We start from the raw sequence: 15,988 nt of genomic DNA, 5'->3' as shown, positions 1-15,988 counted from the left end.
CCTTTAGTTTTTTCTTACCTGTGAAGCTCTTTATCTGACCTTCAATTCTGAATGATAACTTTGCTGGGTAGAGTAATCTTAGTTGTAGGTTCTTGCTATTCAATGGTTTGAATATTTCTTGCCACTCCCATCTCGCCTGCAAAATTTCTGTTGAGAAATCAGCTGACAATCATATGGGTGCTCCCTTGTAGGTAATTAACTGTTTTTCTCTTGCTACTTTTAATATTCTCTCTTTGTCTTTGCTCTTGGCATTTTGATTATGATGTGTCTTGGTGTGGTCCTCTTGGGATTCCTTTTGTTTGGGCTTCTGTGCGCTTCCGGAACTTGTAAGTCTATTTCTTTCACCAGGTGGAAGAAGTTCTCGGTCATCATTTCTTCAAATAGGTTTTCAGTATCTTGCTCTCTCTCTTCTTCTGGGCCCCCATAATTCTTATGTTAGTATGCTTGAGGTTGTCCCAGAGGCTTCTTACACTATCTTCAAATTTTTGGATTCTTTTTCTTTTTGCTTTCCCGATTGAGCGTTTTTTGCTTCTTTGTGTTTCAAATCTTTGACTTGAGTCTTCATTTCTCTAGTCTACTGTTGCGTCTCTGTGTAATATTTTTTTTTATTTCAGTCAATGTATGTTTAATTTCTAGTTGGTCCTTTTTCATATCCTTGAGAGTCTAATTAAATTTATTTGCCTTTTCTAGGAAATTTTTGAAAAACCTTATAACCGTGGTTTTGAACTCTATATCCAGTCATTTGTTTTCCTCCATTTCTTTTGTTTGTGATCTGTTTCTTTGTCTCCACTCTTTGACTGATTCCCTGAGTTGGTAGGGTGGCTTTATATGTTAGGTGTCCTATATGGCCCAGTGGGTCAGCCTCCCAGTTACCTGAGGTGGACACTCTTGGTGTACCCCTTTGTGGACTGTGTGTACAGCCTTGTTGTAGTTAAGTCTTGATTGTTGTCAGTATCACTGGGAGGAATTGACCTCCAGGCCAATTGGCTCTGAGGACCCGCTATGTCTATAATGGAAGAACTGCTGTGCTGGAGACATGCTTATGGGGCAGGTCTTGCTTCAGTGGGGCTTTAGTGGTCACTGAGTATGCCTCTTGAATGTGTCACTTCTTGATGTGAGTAGTTGAAATATGATGTTGTCTCACACGGACCACTAGATACACTAGCTTCTGGACCTCCAATGGGATGCAGGTCAGCTACTGTCTGAAGCCACCCAGCAAGAGATACAGCGAGAACTACAGTTTTCTCCTCTTTGCTTGTGGTTTGGAGGTTTTGGAGCTGTCTTTCCAGAGCTGCAGTTTGTTAGGTTAATCTGTGATACGGGAGGCCATTCATATGCAAAAGCTTCTATGTGGAACTTGAGTGGGTTTGTAGATTGTGTGGGGCGGGTTCTCTGGGAGTCACTAGGGCGTGGCAAACAGCAATGGCTGCCAGTCAGTTGTCTCTGCATCTCTGCATTTCCAAGGTCCCGTGTCCCAAGCCCCAGCGCCGTAAACAATGATTGCTGCACACACGTCTGCAAGTAAGCTGCCCTCACTTTCCGACCCGATGGCAGACAGTCCAGCTTCTCCCCATAGGAGTTTGGGAGACCAGCGTCTCCCCAGAAACTTGAGTTTAGAGTAATTGGGAGTTTGTCTCCCTTTGGGTTGAAAAAAGCAGCACACCCAGTCGCCCGCTGCCAGCCCGATTCGCGCGCATCCATACCTCAGTTTTTCAGCACTTGTGCACATATCAATGCTCTTTCCTCTTTCCTTCTAGTTGTAGAACTTCCACTCAGTCAGCTTCCCTCTGGTTCTGGGTGATAGACGTTTTGTCTTTTAATTGTAGTTTTTAAATTGTTGTGTGAGGCAGCTGTTTAGGTGTTTACCTATGCCGCCATATTGGTTTTTCTGAGATACCAGGTTGCTGTCTTGATCCCCAGTGGGGGATGGGCAGGAGGCAGCCAATCAATGATTCTCTCTCATCATTGATGTTTCTAACTCCCTCTTCCTTCCTCCCTGAAATCAATAAAAATATATACTAAGAAAAATAAATAAATAAATAAAAGAAGCCAAGTAGATGGGTAATTCAAGCCATCCCACCCTTGTGGGAGAGAAAAGGGCACATGAGCAGGAATGCAAAGTATTCCTTTAGATTTCACATATGCAGCAATCTTTTCAGCGTTTCTGAACCACAGGAGAACAAAATGCCTTATTTTAATGTTACCACCTTACCATAGAAATCAATGAAGTTTTTCTATTATAAACTAATAAGTTGAAGATGTATAGACAGAAAGTATTAACAATTCTCTGGAGTTACTCTAAAGTCTCTTGATACATAAATAATAATAATAACTCATACAGAGTAACATGGGTTGAATTTTACTTTCTTAATTTCACTTCTGTGGGCATGTCTACTTCCTAGGACACTGAAAAGTTGATAACAGAACAACTTAGGCTACAACCTGAACGATTTTTTAAAGATCACTATCTTAAGTTAAAAACCAAATCATCTATATAGCTCTTTTCCTATTTCTATTTAGTAATTCTCTGCTTATATTTTTAATGTGTCTATAAAGTTGAAGTCTTCAGAATTTGTTAAGCACTGGCCTGGACCATGGAAGACAATCAACAACCACATCTGAGAGTGTGTTTCTCCCAGAAGAAAAACCCTTTCAGCACTGATTCCTCAATATAGGAGCACCCAAATACATAAAAAAACTCTTGATGGCCTTTAAGGGAGATAGTGACAGCAATGCAGCCATAGTATGGTACTTTAACACCCCCAGACATCACTGGATATGTCTTATATACAAAAAAAAATTAACAAGGAAACAGGCTATAAATGACACACTATATCAGAGGGATATATCGGATATTTATAGAACATTTCTCCTCAAAGCAACAGAATATATATTCACCTCAAGTGCACATGGAACAATCTTAAATATAGACCACATGTTGGGGCACAAAGCAAGTCTGCACAAATTCAAGAAGACTGCTGTAATACAAAGCATCTTCTCAGATCAAATGGCATGAAGTTAGAAACCAACTACAATAAAAAACAACAACAACAACAACAACAACAAAAACACACCCAAAACACTAAAATACATGGAGGCTAAATAGCATATTATTAATCAATGAATGGTTTACCAATGAGATAAAACCAAAAATTAAAAACTTCCTGGAAACAAATGAAAATGAACACACAACCACCAAAAAGCAATGGAACACAGTGAAAGCAGTCCTAAGAGTGAAGTTCATAGCACTACAGGCCTTCTTCAAGAAACAAGAAAAAGCACTAATAAACTATCTATCCCTAAAACTAAATTAATTAGAAATAGAACAATAAGAAGAGTCCATAGGAATTAGAAGGAAGGAAATAATAAAGATCAGGAAATAAGTGACAGAGACAAAAAAAACAAAACAAAACAAAAAACAGTACAAAAGTTCAATAAATCCAAGAGCTGTTTTTTGAAAAGACAAGCAAGTTTGATTAACCCCTAGCCAGATTCATCAAGAATCAAAGAGAGAGGACCCAGATAAATGAAATCAGAAATGAAAGAGGCGATATACAATGAACACCACAGAAATAAATTTCCAGCAAATAAAAGTCCCGGACCAGATGGTTGTGTAAAATAATTTTGCCAAACACTCAAAGAATTAGCACCTATCCTTCTAAAATTATTCCAAAAAAGTCAAGAGAAACCTCTTTTTATGAAGCCAGCATTATCCTATTTCCACAACCAGATAAAGACACTACAAAGAAAGAAAATTCCAGGACAATATCCCTGATGAACACAGATGCTAAAATCCTCAACAAAATATTAGCAAATCTGATCCAGCAATATATTAAAAAGGTCATACACCATGTTCAAGTGGCATTTATTCCTGGGATGCAAGGCTGGTACAATATTCTTGGTGAGCCTGGCTAGAGGTTTATTAATCTTGTTTATCCTTTCAAAGAACCAGTTCTTGGTTTCATTGATCTTTTGTATTATTATTATTTTTTTGTGTGTCTTTATGTCATTTATTTCTGCTCTGATCTTTATTATCTCCTTCTTTCTGCTCACTCTGGGCTTTTCTTATTGCTCTCTTTCTACTTCTTTGAATTGTAGAATTAGATAATTTACTACCATTATTTCTTGTTTTTTTGAGGTAGGCCTGTAGAGATATAAACTTCCTTCTCAAGACTGCTTTCATTGTGTCCCATAGATTTTGGATTGTTTTGTTTTTAGCGTCATTAGTTTCCAGGATGTTTTTAATTTCTTCTTTGATCTCATTGGTAATCCAATCATTATTTAATAGCATGCTATTCAGATTCCAAGTGTTTGAGTTTTTATTGTGGTTTATTTCTAATATTCTGCCATTGTGCTCTGAGAAGATGCTTGGTATGATTTTAATCTTCTTGAATTTGGGGAGACTTTGCTTGTGACCCAATATGTGATCTATTTTTGAAAATGTCCCATGTGCATTTAAGAAGCACATATATTCTGTGGCTTTGGGGTGAAATGCTCTGAAGATGTCAATTAAATCCATCTGATCTAGTGAGTCATTTAGGATTGCTGTTTCTTTGCTGATTTTTTGTCTAGAGGATTTATCCAATGATGTCAGTGGTTGTATTAAATTCCCCTGCTATGATTTTATTATTTTGGTATCTATACCTTGATATATTTTAGGAATTTTTTATGTATTTGGGTGCATATATGTTTATCAGGATTATACCGTCTTGTTGTATTGATCACTTTAGTATTATTGAAGTGACCTTCCTTATCTCTTGTTATGGCCTTTAACTTTGAGGTCTATTTTTCCAGTTATAAGTATTGCTGCCCCATCTCTTTTTTCATTTCCATTTGCCTGAAATATATTTTTTCCATCCCTTCACTTTCAGTCTGTGTGAATCCCTTGTTCTGAGGTCTCTTGTAGAAAGCATATATATGGATCACGTTTGTTTTTATTTATTCAGCCACTCCATGTCTTTTGATTGGAGAATTTAGTCCATTTACACTTAAAGTTATTATTGATAGGTACTTGTTTGTAGTCATATTCATTTTTTGTGCCTGTGTTCCTTCTTCCCTTTTTATTTCTTCTATTACACCAGTCCCTTTAACATTTCTTGCATTTCTGGCTTGGTAGTGATAAACTCCTTTAGCCTTTTTTTTTGTCTGCAAAGCTCCTGATTTCCCCTTCAATTTTGATTGATTGTCTTGCTAGATAGAGTATTCTTGGATTCAGTCCTTTGCTTTGCAACACTTTGTATGAATCCTTCCATTCCCTTCTAACTTGATGTGTTTCTGTTGAGAAATAATTTGATAATCTAATGTGGGAGCCTTTCAAGGGAACTCTCTGTCTATCGCAGCCTTTAAGATTCTCTCTTTGTCGTTAACATTTGCCACCATAATTATGGTGTGTCTTGGTATGGGTCTTTTGGGATTCATCTTGCTTGGGACTCTGTACTTGTGTAACTTTTTTCTTTCCCAAATCTGGAAAGTTTTCTGTCATTATTCCTTCAAATAGATTTTCTTATCCTTGCTGCTCTTCTTGTCCTTCTGGCAGCCCCATTATATGTATGTTATTTCATTTCATGTTGTCCCAAAGGTCCCTTAGGCTCTCCTCCTGCTTTTTAATTTTTTCTCCAATTGCTTTTCAGATTGATTGTTTCTCTACCTTATATTCCAACTCACTAATCTGGTCCTCTGCTTCTTCTTGTCTACTGTTAAAACCTTCTATGATGTTTTTTTTTTTTTTATTGTAGCTATATCACTTTTGATTTCTTCCTGATTCTTGTGTAGGTTGTTGATTTTCTCATCCATCTGGTGTATGAATTGTAAGACCATTACTCTGAGTTATATTTATGTCGTGTTGCATGCTTCAGTTTCACTAATTTCCTTTCTTGGTGACTACTCATTTTCTTTCCTCTGGGGATTGTGTTGTCTTCATTCTGACTATCACCAGAAGGTTCAAACATTGAGTTGTGTGATCCTGGGCCATGTGCAGTGGGAGTTTCACACCACCCGAGTGTCTCTGAAGAGCTCTGACACCAAGACTTGTGACTGCCATGGGTTAGTGGGAACCAGGCTTGCCCAGGGTCAGCATTACCAGTGCTCAGTGTGACCTTGTGTGTGCACCTAGAATCAGGGACCCCGCCTGCCCTGCACTGAAAGAGAGACCTCGCTTGCATGTACCGAAAATCAAAGACCCCTAGCATGTTTCAGGAGTCAGAGTTCCCTGTGTTTGCACCAAGAATCTTGTATCAGAGTCTCTGTTGCTCCATGCAGCCTCACACTAAGAATCAGGGTCCCTGGGTGTGCATGCACCAAGAATTGGAGTCACTGGCTATTAGTGTGAATGCAGTGGGAGTCAGGGATCCCTAGTGCATGTGATGAGATACAGAGTCAATCACCAGTGCTCAGTGCTGCTTCCTGCCCAGAGAATTGGGGTCCCCATCAGCTTGGGGGACGGGGTTGCATGGTATCACTGTGTCCGCAAGAGGTCCACTTCCGCACTGTGGAAAACAGACTTCCATGTATGCTTTCCCAAAATCAAAGTCAGGTGGCACTGCCGCCCTACGTGGTCTTTGGGTTTGGTCACCCGATTGAATTGCTGGGAACAGAGTCCCAGTGTCCGTGTGCTCCCAGGCTCAAATTCCTGTAGAGGCACTGCAGTCTGTGCGAGGGGCTGGTCTATCAGTTACTATGGCACTGCCCAAGATCCTGAAGGGAGAGAGATAGGCTCTGTGACGCACATAAATCTGAAGCTGGGATGTCTGGATTCTTGGTATCTGTGGGTCTGCAGCTGTGGTCACAGGTCTCTGTCTCCAGTGGCTGCAGGGTTCTGCTTTGTATCTGAGATCAGAATGGGTGGTAATGAGGCCAGAATCCTAGGCTCAAGCAGCTCTGTTTCTCAAGATAGCATGTTCACAGTGCCCACGCTGGCTGCCCCAGAGTGTACGCGTTGGGAGGGGGCTCCGCCATCTAAGACTGCCCAGTTTGACAGCCCCTTGGAAGACCTGCATAATCTAACTGTCCCAAGCTCATACACACACACCACACACGTCTACACACTCCTCTATCATTCCCTAACTCTCTCACACTCTCTCCCTCCTACCTTCCTACTAGTCGCCATCTTCCTTCTCCTAGATACTCCTTTAGAAAAAAGAGTTATGTCTTTTCTTTCCCCATTTTTTTTATTAAGGTATTATATGTGTACATATCTTACCATTGCCCCCCCCCACCCCACTCCCATGCATGCCCTCACCCTCCAGTGTTTTGCGTCCATTGGTTATGCTTATATGCATGCATATAAGTCCTTCAGTTGATCTCTTATCTCCTCCACCTCTCCCTAACCTTCCCACTGTAATTTGACAGTCTGTTTGATGCTTTACTGCCTCTGTATCTATTTTTTTGTTCATCAGTTTATAATGTTCTTTATTATCCACAAATGAGTGAGATCATGTGGTATTTTTCTTTCATTGACTGGCTTATTTAATTTAGCATAATGCTCTCCAGTTCCATCCAGGTTGCTGCAAATGGTAAGAATTCCTTCTTTTTTATGGCAGCATAGTATTTCATTGTGTAGATGTACCATAGTTTTTTCATCCAGTCATCTGCTGATGGGCACCTAGGCTGTTTCCAAATCTTAGCTATTGTAAATTGTGCTGCTATGAACATAGGGATGTATTTATCCTTTCTGATTGGTGTTTCTATCCATTGAATTTTCATTTCCATTCTTAAAATATATTCCTAGGAGTGGGATTACTGGGTCAAATGGGAGTTTGATTTTTAGTTTTTTGAGGAAACTCCATACTGTTCTGCACAGTGACTGCACCAGTCTGCATTCCCACCAGCAGTGAATGAGGCTTCCTTTTTCTCCGCATCCTCGCCAACACTTGTTGCTTGCTGATTTGTTGATGATAGCCATTCTGATAGGTGTGAGATGATACCACATTGTCATTTTGATTTGCATCTATCAGATAACTAGTGACTTTGAGCATGTTTTCATGTGTCTCTTGGCCTTCCTTCTGTCTTCTTTTGAAAAGATTCTATTTAGGTCCATTGCCCATTTTTTTATTGGGTCATTCATCTTCCTTTAATTAAGTTGTATAAGTTGCCTGTATATGTTGGAGATTAAACCTTTAACAGTGATAACATTTGCAAATATGTTCTTCCATACAGTGGGCTTTCTTGTTGTTTTGTTGATGGGTTCTTTTGCTATGAAAAGCTTTCTATTTTGATGTAGTCCCGTTTGTTCATTTTCTCTTTAGCTTCCATTGCCCTAGGAGCAGTGACAGTGAAGAAGTTCTTTCTGCATATGTCTGAGGTTTTGCTGGCTGTGAATTCCTCTAGTATTTTTATGGTTTCCTGTCTTGTGTTTATGTCCTGTATCCATTTTTAGTTTATTTTGTATAGGGTGTAATTTGGTGATCTAGTTTCATTTTTTTGCATGTATCTGTCCAATTTTCCCAGCACCATTTGTTGAAGAGACTGTCTTGACTCCATTGTATGTTCATGCTTCCTTTGTCAAATATTAATTGAGCATAGTGGTTTGGGTTGATATCTGGATTCTCTATTCTATTCCATTGGTCTACATGTCTGTTCTTGTGCCAGTACCATATTGTTTAGAGAACAGTGGCTTTGTAATACAGCTTGAAATCTGGTATTGAGATCCCACTTACTTTATTCTTCTTTCTCAGGATTGCTGATGCTACTACCCAAAGCAATCTATAGATTCAATGCACTCCCCATTAAAATACCAATGGCATATTTCACAGACCTAGAAAGAACTCTCCAAAAATTCATCTGGAATAAAAAAAGACCCTGAATAGCCACAGCAATCAAGAGTTATGTCTTAATACCTTAAGGATAGGGAGTAGAAAGCAGGTTCTTATATACTAAGCAGAGAAATGTTTACAATTCAGCTTTGTCCACAAAGTTGATGTTGGTGATGGGTGTTCAGAGGGATAATATGTTGAGCTGTACGTTTTACACTTCCCAGTGCTCTTCACCCACCAGCTTTCCTCAGAGCTAGTTCTGTCTGCTCACCCAACTCTATCCCTGAAAGCTTCTCGTTTATTTATAAATTACATGAGTGGTAAAAGAAGTCATTTATTTATACAATATCCTCAGAGCAGCAATCTCTGAAAGAATTACTATTTTGTAGGTTTCAGTCTTTAAAATGGATTACAGCCTAAAAGCATCAAAGACATGAAATAGAAAGAATGAGAAATCCACACTGAACTCGATTGGTATGGCTCATTGTCGACATATGAACCAGGAATTCTCAGTTCAATTCCTGGTCAGGACCCATATCTGGGTTATGGGATAGTCCCCAGTTGGATCGTGCAGGAGGTAGCCAGTCAATGGTACTCTCTCATAATTGATGTTTCTATCTTTCTTTCCATATCCCTTCCTCTCTGAATGAGTCAGAAAAGAAAAATAAAATATCTATAATAAAGAATACAATATCTATAATAAAAAATACAATATCTGTAATAAAGAATCAACAGGAGATTTGGTTTAGCAAATAATCAAATCAATGATTTAGAAGACAACGTAGTGAAAAGCATTCAATTAAAGCGCAAAAAAGAAAAATAATTTTTAAAAGTGACAATAATTTTAGGTACTTCTGGAACAATGTAAAGCATAAAACCATTCCCATCATAGGGATACCAGAAGGAGAAAAGAGAGAGCAAGAGATTGATAACCTATTTTTAAAAATAATAATGGAAAACTTTCTAATCTGCTGAAGGAAAAAAACACATAAGTCCAGGAAGTACTGAGAGTCCCTAACAAGATGAACCCTAAAAGGTCCACACCAAAGTGCATTATCATTTAAATGGCAAAGCCTAGAAACAAAGAGTGAATCATAAAAATAGCAACAAAAAGGAGCTGCCATAACACTGCCAGTTAATTTCTCAATAGAAACTTTTCAGTTTGGTATGAAATATGCAACATCATAAAAAGTAAGATTACTCTACCTAGGAAGGTTATCATTTAAAATTGAAGGAGAGATAAAAGGCTTCCCAGGCAAGAAAAAGTTTAAGGAGTTCATTACCACCAAACCAGTATTACAAAATATTTTTAAGGAACTTCTCTAAGAAGAAGTAACAATTAAAAAAAAGGAACATATTATTAATAATCCATTTAAATGTAAATAGATGAAATGCTTCAATCCAAGGTAATAGGGTACCTGAATAGATGATAAAACAAGACCAATATATATGCTCTATACAAGACACTCCCCACAGAATGAAAGACACATAGAGCCTGAAAATAAAGGGGTAGAAAATATATTTCATGAAATGAAAAAAGAAAAAAAGCTCAAATAGCATACTTATATAAGGCCAAACACACTTTTTGACTATGTGCTGGCTTGGATGCCCAGTGACTCCAAATATCCTTCAGGTCTCACTTTTGTTCTTCAGTGTGCACTTGAACTTTGGTCAGATAGGACCTGTGATCTTCTGGGGTGTCGTCCCTATCTCCCTAGGACATCTGTGTATTCCACAAGTGGTTGTTTGTGTAGAAGTTACCCTGGTTACCCCTCTCCAAGTTCTCAACCACAGCCATCAGCTTCTCAAGCTGCTCTCTCTGTTCCTCCCCAGTCACCGGGTTCTTGAGGCCACAGTATCTCTTCCCACACTACTGGACCAGGATCTGCAGGCTATAGTTGTCTGTTTTGGCTACATACTCATCTAAGAACTCTCCCCCTAAGTTTTCCTTGTGGGTGAAGATTACCACCATGTGCCTCATGGCTCCTACCCCTAAGACCTCCTTCGCCCTCCTCACTGCCACTGTGTCCTGGGCAGTAAAGCTACTCAGCTGCATCACCAGCAGAAGCACATGGGGCCCTGGGGCTGAAAGAAAATAGCAGTCAATGATGTCCTTATATAACTCTTGGTCCTGGCCTTAGCCTCAAAGATGGAGGGCATGTCAACTACCAGGATGTTCCTTCCATTCCATGTGCCTGTAGCCAACTGGCACATCCTTGCCATGGTCTGAACCCCCAGCCTGGACTCCAACACAGGTTGACAGAAGATACTGTTCTTTGTGGCAGTTTTTCTACAACCAGATTTTCCCACCAGGTTGAACTTCAGTGAGGAAGATGATGGAAACTGGTTATCTTCTTCACTTCCTGAAGGAGAAAAATTGTGTGTCTTTTTAAACTAGTGTTGCTTCTGATTTTGCAGTCCTGGACCCACAGGGTATCGCATTAAAGCTGTGGACCTCCCTCCGAAGAAAGTGTCATATCTAAATACATACAAAGGTTTTCAACTTTAGGAGGTTCTCAGGTCATAGGAAGTCTACTTTGGACCCATAGCCAACAAGTAAGTTACACTGAGAAGGTTGTACCACATCCTTCATCAACATCAGGGAAGATAGTTTTTCTGAAAGTAAAGTGGTCCCTGTGTTTCTCCAGGGATGGTGCCTAGCCCAGTTTCATGTTTAATAAATGTAAAGTTAGAAGGAGGCAGAAGATAAGAAGTCACACATGGGAAAATATTACCCCCTCTTTTTCACCCACAAATTCCCAGGAACAATTGTGTAGAAGTGCTCAACATATTCACCTAAACCTTGGGAGTAAAGGAAGTGTCAGCTATGACCTCCCACCAAGGACCAGCTGAGGTTCCCAGGGTCTCTGTTCTTTGGGTGGGGAGTTCTCTGCTTGAAATTGAGACAACAGAAAAGTCATAGTTAATGTCAAAGGGAAAATCTGAGAGATGACTCAGGATGGGTGACTGAAGAGGATTGGAATTTAAGACGATTAGTAATATATGTGATGGAAATATCTCCTACTTGGCTGGTTGAATTACAGGAAGTTAACAAAAGTGGTGTTGGAGAGGGTAACACTGAGCCAAGAGCTATAACCTTCCAGGGTGAGAACTCGGGGAGGTCTAGAGTTCTATGAGCCCAAATGAATGCCAAGTTTATTGCAGTGTCCTACAATCTATTATTTTATTTCTTCTACTCTTTGTTGGATCTTTCTTTTCTGCAGTGTTCTGTGTTTTTTTGTAGCATGCATGATTAGTAAGTTTTTCTGGGATGTATTTCTATTTTCTGCTCAAAGTGGACAAGGAAAGATAAAATTTATTCACAGTTCAGTTCAAAACCCTGCAACTTCTGACTTGAATTTTCATTTCCACATTTCCCACACATCCTGTGAATGGGGAGCATCACACTGAAGGGGTCAGGTGGAGGTCGGGATGAAGATGGTGAGGAAGTTAAAGAAAAAATGAGCACTGACTTTTTATTACTCAGTTTAAAGTCACTGGTTTCCGTCACTGTGTTTGAGGTGAGGAAACGATGCCTCTTGAGGACTTGGAGCCTTTCTTACCTTTGTCCTCAGCTCCATATCTGCTCTTTGGAAGTCCTTCCATCTTCTTCTGGGATAAAAACAGGAAAAGGATAAAAAGTAAGTGTCCACATGGAGTGGTAAGGGCTGAGGTCACCTCCAGTTCAGACTACTAAGAATAATTCTCCATCAAGGAACCATTTTCATTGCTAATTTTCTAATTCACATTTTGCCCTCAAAAGTCTATGCATAACTTTAAGAGAACCTGGTGAAGCTAATACAATGGACTGTGAACACAAGGCTTGGTCTATTTCTTTCTGTCTCAGCATACAAGAAAGCAGGAAGTGTTTTAAAACCAATCCATTACTTATGTTTCTCCAACTGCATAAGGCACGAGATGAAAAAAAAACACACAAAACATTCTTTATGAAATGAGGAGGGGAATATTATTTTATTTTATGTTTTGGAATCAAAGTAGGCCGACTTTCTGGGAAAAGTGATTCCCTCTCATATCAGTCCTTGAAGAAGTCATGTCCCAGATCCAACCTTCCCCTGGGAAGGTGTACTGTACTTTTCCTCCTGGACACTGGATACCCATGTGACACAAAGAGTTTCAGGCACCAGAAATTCTCAGTACTTCAAACAAGCCAATGCCATTTACAGCAATGTGATTTTTCTCTCTGTTCTAGCAAGTTTGTGATTAGCCCCCTGAGCAGTTGGTGGAGAGAAGGGGGTTCCATGGGCAAAGAGAAAGAATCAACACTGAGGACAAATTCAAGAAAAACTCACTTCCTGCTCAGTGTTTAATCAAATGTTTTTCCTGGCTGGCTCTGTGGTCCTTGTTTCCCAGTGATCACCATTTTGTATTTCAATAGATTTAAACAGAAATTGGCACAACCATTGGCATGAATTAGCATAAATGTCTCATTCAAATGAGGCATAATATTGTGTCACTCATTTTGTTGTTAGAAAAGACAAGATGTTACATACCTAAGATGAGGTTATATTTACTTATTCAGTCTTAAATATTATGCAGTTATGAAATAAGTTTGTAAGTGAACTTATGAAATAAAAATCACAATTTGCAATGAACAAATGTAAGTATTTTGACATTTTTACTGCAGATATTCAATTTGATTAAAAAGTTATCACATTACACATGAATTTCATTTATGCTTTTCTCCCTCCCTCTGCCTTTCAGGGACAACCAATACTCTGAGCTTTTTATGTATCATCTCATGTGTGTATTTACACTTTTACATACACATGTATCTATAGGTAATGTCTAATACTGATTTTGTATTTTAAGCTTTTTCATAAATGACATTATTTGTATAAAATTGTATCCAATTATTCATTAACAAACTTTTAAGATGTTCCAAAATATATACTTCTGCAAAATAATCCCCATATTCTGCATGTCTCTGTGCAACAATTAATGGATGGCTTTCATCTGACTAGATATTATCAATATGACTGGAGACCACTATGCCAATTCTCATTGACACAAGCCCTGTGTGAGAAGTCCCCAAATCTGCACTTGCACTTGGTGATATTCCACTGTTAATTTTTTATCACCTTAAGGACATACATAGTGATGTCTTTGTCCATTTACACATCCATATTATTGATTACCATTGAATTTAAAAATGGTTTTCATAGTTTGTTTGCTATTCAGGTTGCTTCTGTTATATAGAAATGTTTGCACACTTTTCTATTAATTTAGTGAGATTTTTTTTGGCCCTCAATAGGTAAACCTAAGGTGGGTTCTGGCAACTGGAATCTTTCAGCTAACTGCTTACTAAATTTTCTTTCCTTCTTTTGCTTTTTGTGCGCTGTTCATTGGATTCCTAGAAGGACACAAACTACTGAAGGTGACTCAAACCTAAATAAAATCTAAATAGGTTAAATTAAAATAAAAACCTACAACCAAAGAAAAGCCCAGTACCAGATGGCTTCACTGGTGAATTAATTAAATATTTAAGGAATTAACACCAATGCATTACAGACACTTTAAAAAATCAGGAAAGGAGGAAGCACATCACCATTTATTTCATGAGTTCAGTATCCTTCAAAGATATTACAAGAAAAAAACTACAGGCCAATATCCTTTATGAATTTAGACAGAAAAATTGTCACCAAAACAGTAGCAAATTGAATGTGGCAACTTATAAATACAAGTACATACATGAGAAGTATGTACCATATGTAAGTAAGGCTATCTGGGATTTATACTATAGTTTACTTATTGAATTACATCCCAATATCTGATATGTGCAAGGCCTTCAATGTATAATTTGTCAGTCGTATGTCAGTTGAGTGTACCCCACTCCTTGGTGACTTGGTGAAATTGGTGCAAACTATCATTACATAGCATGGAAGACTTCACAGTCCTCCCCTCTGTTTCTAAGAGTCCCCCTTCCTTTCCCTCAGCCTCTCCTGCCTCCTCATTCCTGTGACAGTGTGCACTGTTTCTACTTCAGCCTGTGACTCTGAAAGCCCCAAAGGCACCATTTTTACTGTTTCATAAAGAACACTGGTGTTTATGCAGAACTATTCATATCCAGCTATTTCTTTTTCAGTTTTAGAATCTTTACTGGAAATGCTACAGAGTATAAGAATCAGCACACAGACTTTCTCATTTATCTTCTCTTTGCTCTTCCCTCTTTCTTCTCCTCTAATTTTTAAGATGCTTTTATTTGTGTATATGAGACTCTGTTCCTTGTGGATAAAAATCATGACTCTTTTAGACACTCCAGCTTTGGTTTAAAAAGCAACAAACCAAAACACCTTACTCTCCCTGCTACCACTTTATATTGAAAGGCAGGAATAGTCAATTTAATAAACATTTAAAAATTTTCCACATATTGGAAATACTGGATAAAGTATAGACAAATATCAAGTGTAGACCAAAAAACACTCAGGTTACTCCCGTCCCATTTAAAAGAAGACATAGGTGTGGTTATTTCTAGTATCTATTTCTTTTCTTGGACTTTTTAAAAGACTCCATTCAAATCTCCTAGCTCTGGAAAAGGGCTGTCTCCTTTTGAATTTTCTCCAACTGATTTCCCTACCTGTTTGCTGGCTGCTGCCTGTTATTTCAGTTGTTCGATTGCTTTCTGTTTCTTTTTCATTCTTGATTTTCTTTCTTTATCTCAATGTCTCACGATGTTGGCTGAGAAAAGTGGTTTTGTGGTGTGTTTCCTGTTTTGCAGCTTTTGACCTCATCGTCCTTTGTTTTCTAGGTGACTGGGTTTGAGATTGGCTTATACTCTGCCCTTGTGGTTTCACACTCTGGGTGGCTTCTGGTGCAGCTTGAGACCAGACACTTGTTTGTTGCTCACAGCTAGGGTTCAAAAGGTCATTTCAATATGGGTTCCTTGCTGGGCACTTCACTAACAACTGCTGGAAAAGTGGCCAAGTCCTTTGGAAATACTTAGAAAATTTCTGCAGGCAAAGCCACCATAATGCAGAACCTTGTACCTGTTATTCACACATATTCTGACACCACCTGTAATAGTTACATTGAGCTCCTCCATTCTGGGCACCAAGAAAAGTATGTAAAACTAGAGGCCACTGTTTTGGAAATAAGTTGGTGTTTTTAACACTTCACACCAATCTTTGTCTTGAATTTAGGATCACATAGTAAAAAGCAACAGGAAAAATGTTACTTTGATAAGAGTTTGGGTACAAGGTCAAACACATCAAAAATGGGAT

The 15,988-nt window shown here is 38.7% G+C and overlaps 1 pseudogene; it reads right to left on the bottom strand.

Annotated features, from left to right (window-relative positions):
- Positions 1–10,386: 10,386 nt before the first annotated feature.
- LOC129151450 (GTPase IMAP family member 5-like) lies at positions 10,387–12,356 on the bottom strand (annotated as a pseudogene).
- Between the last annotated feature and the right edge of the window lie 3,632 nt (positions 12,357–15,988).

The sequence above is a fragment of the Eptesicus fuscus genome, chromosome 14, assembly GCF_027574615.1.
Source record: "Eptesicus fuscus isolate TK198812 chromosome 14, DD_ASM_mEF_20220401, whole genome shotgun sequence".
NCBI classification, from domain to species: domain Eukaryota; kingdom Metazoa; phylum Chordata; class Mammalia; order Chiroptera; family Vespertilionidae; genus Eptesicus; species Eptesicus fuscus.
The sequence above is the reverse complement of the archived record's forward strand: the minus strand, read 5'-3'. Positions and strand labels throughout refer to the sequence as shown.